A 10285-nucleotide genomic window follows, 5' to 3' on the forward strand; every position below is an offset into this window, starting at 1 on the left:
CTACATAAACTATTTCCATGTATGTATCAAAGACACACATCATTTGAATAGTTGATTGTATATAGTATGCACTCTGTATTTTAATTCAAAAAAATATGTCAAGTAACAATCCACATGAATACATATTTCCATTTATGCAGAACTAAAGTAACTTTTAGTTTATGCGACAGAATATTGTAAATATTATATTATCTTATATAGCAAGTTGAATCATAGAGATCTGTAAGAATCATATGATAGATCTGTAGGATATTTTCTTACCTTTGGTAGAGCTACTTGCTAGTGTATATATACATATAATGCCTGATATAAAGAAACAAAAACTTCTGTTAAATTATATGGTATCAAAGTCACTAGAGCTCAAGGTTTTGGTTCAAAAAATTTGAAACTTTTCCAAGAATCTTGGGAAAAGGTTTTGGCTTCTTGGGTTTGGCAGAGTATATCTGTACTTGTTGTCCCAGCATTGTCTCATCAGTTCCAACACATTCCAGATTGTTTTATGGTTTTAAATCTATGTCCAGCTTTGTTTTTGTCTTTGCTTCTCTGACAACTTGGTTCAGTTCTGGTGTCGATTAATTGCTTTTATTGACAGTTTGGTGACCGTTTCTTGATCCTTTGCTCTTCGTAATTAATTTCTTGGCTAAACATTAGTTAAAATGTCCAAGGAAAAATTTGTCATGACTGGAATTGTTCTAGCATTATCCAATGTTATAGATTCTAAACTGAATGAGTATAATTATTTTGAGTGGAGTAGAAAAATCAAGGTCTACTGCGTAGTGTTGATAAAGATGTCCATCTTTTCCAAGATATGATTCTAAAAAGGTTTGGCTTATAGATGATGCTAGACTATCTTGCAAATCATAAACTCTATTGATAATGAAGTAGTTGGTTTTGCTAATCACAGTGAGTTTATGAAGGAATTAATGGATTATTTTGAGTATTTATATTCTGGCGAAGGTAATTTATTTCAGATTTATGATATTTGTAAGGCTTTCAATTGTTCTGAGAAGGATGCTAAGTCACTCACTACATTACTTCATGGAGTTCAAGAAAACCTATGAAGAACTAAATGTGCTTCTGCCATTCATTAGTGATATCAAGCTGCATCAAGCTTAGAGGGAACAAATGACAATAATCATGAGTTTTTTAGCAGGCTCTCCTCTGAGTTTGAGACTGCTAAATCCCAAATTTATCTTTAGATCTGAGATCACTTCTCTCAACGATGTTTTCAGTGGGGTGTTTTGCACAGAGAATACTTCATCTAATCAGTAGACCAATGTGCTTGTTGCAAAAGGAGGAGGAGGAGGAAGAGGAGGAAGAGTAGTGTTGGAATACTGACCCCCAGATTCGCCTAAGGAACATGTATATTCTATATGTTCCTTTGCAGATTAAAGCAGTTACATTATGTAAAGCAAATAAAATAATGACACAATATTTTATCGCGGAAAACCCCGGCTCATAAACGGTAAAAACAACGACCTACACTTCAATAGGATTTAACTCCACTTCATTTAACTCTGAGCCTCAACAAAAGATTCTAAACTTATGTAACCTAAGGAATTATAAACTCTAATTCCTAGATGCCAACTACCAACTCAATCGTCGACCCCACTTCAAGTTATGAATTCAGATTACAACTCTTGCAATCCTAGGAACTAACTCTAATTCCTAAACTCCAACACAAACCCCCCAAGGTTTATGTTCCCAAGTCTTTAAGTCTCCCCAACTTGAAGACTCTATTCCTACTCTAGTTTATACTTCACTGGATATAGAAAGAATTAAAGATCCAACTCGATAAAAACTCAATACACGCAAACTTGACTTAAGAACTATAAAACATAAGACTATGAATTAGTTCTTCAATTCTTGTTTCCTTGTGTTGACTACACTTCATAATCAGAAATCACTCAAATATATATATGAACTCCCTCTATTTGATTGTATACTGCTTGTAATCTTTATTTAAGAGCACAATTTTCTTCGACGAAAACATTGCCCTATTTATAGATTTGAACTCCTCACAGTCTTCCTTCTTCAAGTTGAACTCGACTATCTTCTTTGTTCTCCTTATTTGACTTGAACTTGATTTCCTCATCTGATCATGCTTCCCACTTCATTCCAGATTTGAAACCACATTCACATCATTATACTTCCTTCTCTGCTTATGCTTACTACTTCATAAGGATTTATTTATGGAAGGAAACCTTTTAGCACTGGTTTCTTGTCAAAAAAGCAACACTTTCACCGCTTTATAACTTCTAATTCGCGTGGTTGACATTCTCCTTATCCCAGTCGGATTTGGTCTAAAAGGAAAATGTAGGCAAAACCAGTTCCTTTCATCTGTTCCTCTATTTGTCAATTATCAAAATCTTTTTCGATCTAACAAATTCCCCCCTTTTGATGATGACAAACCATTGCTTCTTGAATGAATAGATCAATTTGTGTTATGTCAGTTTCTTAAAGCACAACCCACAAAGCAAACACATTAGAGGATCAAGTTAGACCAATTGGGTTATAACTATTACACAAGAATGCACTACTCCCTTTTGACACCATAAAACACCGTGAAGGCATACACCACACTAAGAGAAACAAATTCGATATTCATGGCCACTGAGGCAATCACCTACACAAACACTTAAAAATCAAGAACTCAGATAGCTCTACCAAAGCATTTACACAAACATAGGAGATAGACATGAACCTGAAACTCAAACCCAACATTAGCATTAATCAAAAAGCATATACACCACAAATGTAATCAAAATTAAAGATAGAATCAAGCACTTGTGATGAGGGAAAATTTGGAAGGTCAAAGGCTAAAGTGGCTAGGCAATATCACAAGATCGGGCATGAGAGGGTAAATAAAAGTCCTTTTTCAGTAGCACAAAAAACATCTTTTGGATTAATAAAATTAGTAGTATTCTCAAATTCAAGGGTAGCCTTGGTCTTTGCAAGCTCAGCCTTGAGCTTTGTGTTTTATTTTTCTTTAGCAGACATACATGTTCAAAATCATAGTTCATATGCATCTAGTCCATGACATTCTGGTGAGTGACACATATGACTTTAATTTCAGTTTTTTTTTTTGTATCACCTTGAAGGAACTGGTTCAATCAATCCTGTGCCCTCCAGGGAAAGAATAGTTCACTCATCTCTAAACCCAAAAATCAATAATCACCTTGCCTGAGAGCACTGTCTACTTCCCAAAGTTCACAACTCTAAATGTACGAACATCAAGAGTGTCTTCTTATCCAAGAGATTCAGAGGAAGGTAATCCATAATCATTTTATTTACTACTGGTAGTCGGATTGACCAGCTTTGACTTAACATAATCTTTGGAGGAACATATTTCTTGATTTCCTTCTTTGGTCGTTTTTATTGGGATTTATCTTTGCATTTTTTTCTTTATCCATAATCTCCTCATCTGTAATTTAATTAGGGTCAGTAAGAGAAAAAAATTTCTTCAACATCATTTGTAGAGGAACATGTTCTTCCAACCTATTCCCTAGACTTGGTACTATCAAATGCAGCACCAACTATAATAATTTTTTACAGCAACCCTAAATCTCAGTTTATATGGATCCCAATAGAAGAACTAATAAGTTCGACAGAGGGATCTCCCATTTATTCCCCCTCACTAGATGCACCCAAGTTGAGCCTAACAACTGAACTTTCTTCAACTGTTTCTTGAAGAACTCTTTATTCCACGATTTTAGAAAAAGAGGATTTCTTGGTTAAGAAGTTTATGGAAGAGAAGGGTGTGAGTTGTAGAGACACACTAGGATAAGGCTTTAAATAGGCTTTTTAAGAAAATGCTTGTTTAGTAGTATTGAGGACATAAATATATCTTTTGGGACAAGTGGAAGGAACATGTACATGTGCATTGATTTTATATTTAATTATGAATAATTGTAGTGCACATAACTTAGATCTTTGGAAAATGCTGAATTTTTGCTCCCATTTTACTAAGCCTCTTTCCTGTGACAGATGCAAATACAGTGTCATAGTGCATGAGTAGCTTGGCTTTAAAAGTGGTATAGAGACATACAACTAAATGTACAAGACTGAGCATAAAATTCATGATTAGAAGGCAGTATGTGCAATGTTCATTAGGCACTGAGGGATACTCATGTGATTTTAATCATCCCCAAGTTCTAACATGTTCCTTTAAAAGTGTTTCTTTAGTGTTGCCTACTTTTTCAACTTCTTTGATTTGACCAAAAATAATTTTCACCACAAAAACTACCATTCCATCCTTTTCTTATGCAGGTGAGAGGAATTTCTGCTAGTTTCAATCATGTGTCTCGAGCAACAGGTGTTCATATAGAATGTTGCTTGCTTCCTCTCACTTTTCCTGCAAATTCAAAGGTTAGATTTAGGAACCCAGACTATCTTGGGTCTTTTATATTGATAAAAAGGATGAATAAGATCTCTATTGATCCTTATTGGTAAAAAAAATTTAAATTTTTTCTTTTTCCCCAACCTGTTCCTTTGACATGATTCCTTTCTTTTAACATGGTTGATTTTTCTATTTGATACATCTTTGAAGTTTTTATTCAAGTGAGTTATAACTATTGGGCAGGTACCCCTTGAGTGACCAATACTACCACAATGTGTGCACAAATAAGAGGTTTTCTTAGGGACTTCTTTAACAAAACCTATTCCAGCTTCAGTGTTATGTGTTCTATTACTGAGATGAGTGACTATCATTGAGGACAGAGTCCATTTGTTTGCCCTCTCAAGCTCATACTTAGTTCTAGCTAGGTCAAGATTTATTCTTCTAGATTTTTCCCTTTCAGAAAATAGTTCATCTTTTAACCTCTTTAGATCTTGGTCACATCTGATTTGGTCACCACTAATTTTTTCTTTCCCATTTCCAGTAACACTTTGTTTCAAAATTTCAGATTTGAGAGCCAAAGTGCATGAATCAAGTTGTTGTACCTATTCCTTTAGGAATTGATTTTCTTTCTTAAGATCAGAATTAATCTTTTCAAGATCAATATATTCAAATTTTAAACTGGTCAAGGAAGTCAATAACTGATCTATATTTTCATTCAACTCTTGAAAATTATCTATGAGAGTTAGAAAAAGGGAAAATAATTTTTTCATTGAAAACCATTTTAGTTTATTTTTAAGGTCAAGAAGATTTACCTCCCTTTTATCAATGTCTGATTCAGAGTCCTCCATGGCCATCAAAGCAACATCTTCTGTATCATCTTTAATTGAGTTGTCTGAACATGTTCCCCAAGCAGCATACATAGCAATGTTAAACTCTTTTTCTTTGCTCAGAGGCAATTTTTTCTCATAGTTTCCACCTTTCTTGAGGATTCTTGAGGAACTTTCTGAGGTTTTTGTTGATCACGGCTATGTCCTCATCATCCAAATCAGATTCATCACTCTCAGTTGCCTTGAAAGAAAAAATCATATCTTTGCTTGTTTTACTCATTTTTGTGTTATCAACATTCATCTCGTAAGTCTTTAGATTTCCTACAAGTTCATCCAAGCTCATGGTTGTCAAATCCTTTGCTTTTCTAATTGCAATGACCTTGATCTCCCACGACCTAGGTAGAGTCCTTAACACTTTATCAACCTGTTCCTCAGTAGTATATATTTTTCCCAAAGACACTAGTTCATTCACAATAGTAGTGAATCTAGTAATCATATCTTGAAGTGATTCACCACCATCCATCTTAAATGCTTCATATTCATTGGATAGTCTTGCAATTCTAAATTTTCTTACTTGGGGAGTTCTTTCATGTGCATTGTTCCAAATTTGTTTCGTTGTAGTACAACTAGAGATGCGACTGAACTCGTTAGGTCCAAGTCCACATACACGGATGAACTTAGCTTTAACATTCTTTGCGAGCATTCTATAATCAGCTTCTTCCTATTGAGCCTTGGGCTTTGGAATGACTTTCCCTTCATGATCCTTCATCATAGGAATAAGAGGACCATCTGTAACTCTCATCCATAATTCATAGTCATGGGCTTGTAGAAAATCCCCCATTCTCGCCTTGCACCATGCATAGTAATGTCCATTAAATAGTGGTGGTATATTGATGTGTTGCCCTTCATCGTGTCCAAGAGGATGTGTAGAATTCATAGTGATCTTATCTTGAGTTATTAGACTCTACAAATATAACCCGCTCTAACACCAATTGTTGCAATACTGACCCCTAGAGTTGCCTAAGGAATAGGTATATTATATATGTTCCTTTGCAGATTACATCAGCTACGTTATGTAAACCAAATAAAATAATGACATAATATTTTATCGCAGAAAACCCCAGCTCATAATGGGTAAAAACCACGACCTATGCCTTAGTAGGATTTAACTCCATTTCATTAAACTATGAGTCTCAACAAAAGATTACAAACTTATGTAACCTAAGGAGTTAAAAACTATAATTCCTAGATGCCAACAACCAACTAGGTCATCGACCCCACTTCAAGTTATGAATTCAGATTACAACTCTTGCAATCCTAGGAACTAACTCTAATTCCTAAACTCCAACACAAACCCCCCAAGGTTTATGTTCCTAAGTCTTTAAGTCTCCCCAACTTGAAGACTCTATTCCTACTCCAGTTTATACTTCACTGGATCTAGAAAGAATTAAAGATACAACTCGATAAAAACTAAATACACGCAAACTTGACTTAAGAACCATAAAACATAAGACTATGAATCAGTTCTTCAATTTTTGTTTCCTTGCGTCGGCTACACTTCGTAATCAGAAATCACTCAACTATGAACTCCCTCTATTTGATTGTATTCTTCTTGTAACTCTCAGTTGAAGTGCACAATTTTCTCTGATGAAAATATTGCCCTATTTATAGATTTGAACTCCGCACAGGTTTCCTTCTTCAAGTTGAACTCGACTATCTTCTTTGTTCTCCTTATTTGACTTGAACTTGATTTCCTCATCTGATCATGCTTCCTACTTCATTCTAGATTTGAAACCACATTCACGTCATTATACTTCCTTCTTTGCTTATGCTTCCTACTTCGTAAGGATTTATTTATGAAAGGAAACCTTTCAGCACTGGTTTCTTGTCGAAAAAGCAACTCTTTCACCGATTTATAACTTCTAATTCGCGTGGTTGACGTTCTCCTTATCCCACTCGGATTCGGTCTGAAAGGAACATATAGGCAAAACCGGTTCCTTTCATTTGTTCCTCTATTTGTCAATTATCAAAATCTTTCTCGATCTAACAAATTCCCCCTTTTTGATGATGACAAACCATTGCTTCTTGTATGAATAGATTAATTTGGGTTATGTCAGTTTCTTAAAGCACAACACACAAAGCAAACATATTAGAGGATCAAGTTAGACCAATTGGGTTATAACTATTACACAAGCATGCACTTCCCCCTTTTGACACCATAAAACACCGTGAAGGCATACACCACACTAAGAGAAACAAATTACCTACACAAACACTTAAAAATCAAGAACTCAGTTAGCTCTACCAAAGCATTTACACAAATATAGGAGATAGACATGAACCTGAAACTCAAACCCAATTTTAGCATTAATCAAAAAGCATATACACCATTAAAGATAGAATCAAGCACTTGTGATGAGGGAAAATTTGGAAGGTCAAAGGCTAAAGTGGCTAGGCAATATCACAAGATCGGGCATGAGAGGGTAAATAAAAGTCCTTTTTCAGTAGCACAAAAAACATCTTTTGGATTAATAAAATTAGTAGTCTTCTCAATTTCAAGGGTTGCCTTGGTCTATGCAAGTTCGGCCTTGAGCATTGTGTTTTATTTTTCTTTAGCAGACTTACATGTTCAAGATCATAGTTCATATGCAGCTAGTCCATGACATTCTGGTGAGTGACACATACGACTTTAAGTTCAATTTTTTTTTTCTATATTACCTTTAAGGAACTGGTTCAATCAATCCTGTGCCCTCAGGGGAAATAATAGTTCACTCATCTCTAACCCCAAAAATCAATAATCACCTTGCCTAAGAGCACTGTCTGCTTCCCAAAGTTCACAACTCTAAATGAACGAACATCAAGAGTGTCTTCTTATCCAAGAGATTCAGAGGAAGGTAATCCATAATCATTTTATTTACTACTGATAGGCGGATTGACCAGCTTTGACTTAACATAATCTTTGGAGGAACATATTTCTTGACTTCCTTCTTTGGTCATTTTTATTGAGATTTATCCTTGCATTTTTTTCTTTTTCCATAATCTCCTCATCTGTAATTTAATTAGAGTCAGTAAGAGTATAAAATTTCTTCAACATCATTTGTAGAGGAACATGTTCTTCCAACCTATTCCCTAGACGTGGTACTATCAGATGCAGCACCAACTATAATAATTTTTTACATCAATCCTAAATCTCAGTTTATATGGATCCCAATAGAAGAACTAGGTTCGACAGAGGGGTCTCCCATTGATTCCCCCTCACTAGATGCACCCAAGTTGAGCCTAACAACTGAACTTTGTTCAACTGTAGGGTCCCCAAAATATTCCCCCTCACAAGGTACATCCTCCAAAACTTCCTAAGTAATTTTAGACACACCCAATACAGATTCCCCTAAGAACCAGCACAACCTACTTTCTACACCACAACCTATATTTTATAAGGAACCAAAGTAGAGGTGTCGTCTACCGAAGTCATCTCAACCAAAACATCAAATAGACCATCACACTTAGAATCTCTAAGAATGTCATTAAGAAACATAAATTGTAATTAATCAAGCATAGACATGTTTCTTGAAGAACACTTTATNCCAAAAATCAATAATCACATTGCCTGAGAGCACTGTCTGCTTCCCAAAGTTCACACCTCTAAATGTACGAACATCAAGAGTGTCTTCTTATCCAAGAGATTTAGAGGAAGGTAATCCATAATCATTTTATTTACTACTGGTATTTGGATTGACCAGCTTTGACTTAACATTATCTTAGGAGGAACATATTTCTTGACTTCCTTCTTTGGTCGTTTTTATTGAGATTTATTTTTGCATTTTTTTCTTTATCCGTAATCTCCTCATCTGTAATTTAATTAGAGTCAGTAAGAGGAAAAGATTTCTTCAAAATCATTTGTAGAGGAACATGTTCTTCCAACCTATTCCCTAGACGTGATAGTCTATCATATACAACACCAACTATAATAATTTTTTACATCAACCCTAAATCTCAGTTTATATGGATCCCAATAGAAGAACTAGGTTCGACAGAGGGGTCTCCCATTGATTCCCCCTCATTAGATGCACCCAAGTTGAGCCTAACAACTGAACTTTGTTCAACTCTAGGGTCCCCAAAATCTTCACCCTCACAAGGTACATCCTCCAAAACTTCCTAAGTAATTTTAGACACACCCAATACAGATTCCCCTAAGAAACAGCACAACCTACTTTCTACACCACAACCTATATTTTATAAGGAACCAAAGTAGAGGTGTCGTCTACCGAAGTCATCTCAACCAAAACATCAAATAGACCATCACACTTAGAATCTCTAAGAATGTCATTAAGAAACATAAATTGTAATTAATCAAGCATAGACATGTTTCTTGAAGAACACTTTATTCCACAATTTTAGAAAAAGAGGATTTCTTGGTTAAGAAGTTTATGGAAGAGAAGGGTGTGAGTTGTAGAGACACACTAGGATAAGGCTTTAAATAGGCTTTTTAAGAAAATGCTTGTTTAGTAGTATTGAGGACATGAATATATCTTTTGGGACAAGTGGAAGGAACATGTACATGTGCATTGATTTTATATTTAATTATGAATAATTGTAGTGCACATACCTTAGATCTCTGGAAAATGCTGAATTTTTGCTCCAACTTTACTAAGTCTCTTTCCTGTGACAGATGCAAATACACTGTTATAGTGCATGAGTAGCTTGGCTTTAAAAGTGGTATAGAGATGTACAACTAAATGTACAAGACTGAGCATAAAATTCATGATTAGAAGGCAGTATGCGCAATGTTCATTAGGCATTGAGGGATACTCGTGTGATATTAATCATCCCCAAGTTCCAACATGTTCCTTTAAAAGTGTTTCTTTAGTCTTGCCTACTTTTCCAACTTCTTTGATTTGACCAAAAAGAATTTTCACCACAAAAACTACCATTCCATCCTTTCCTTATGCAGGTGAGAGGAATTTCTGCTAGTTTCAATCATGTATCTTGAGCAATGTGTTCATATAGTAGTTAGAGTACTAGTGTAATTCTGAGGTTTTCAAGAGAGGGTAAAGGTGGAGAAGCGAGTGGTTTATTGCAAGTTCTTGCCAGTTTTTTTCTTATGTTATGTGGTAGGCGT

Source organism: Solanum stenotomum, chromosome 8 (assembly GCF_019186545.1).
Source record: "Solanum stenotomum isolate F172 chromosome 8, ASM1918654v1, whole genome shotgun sequence".
NCBI lineage: Eukaryota > Viridiplantae > Streptophyta > Magnoliopsida > Solanales > Solanaceae > Solanum > Solanum stenotomum.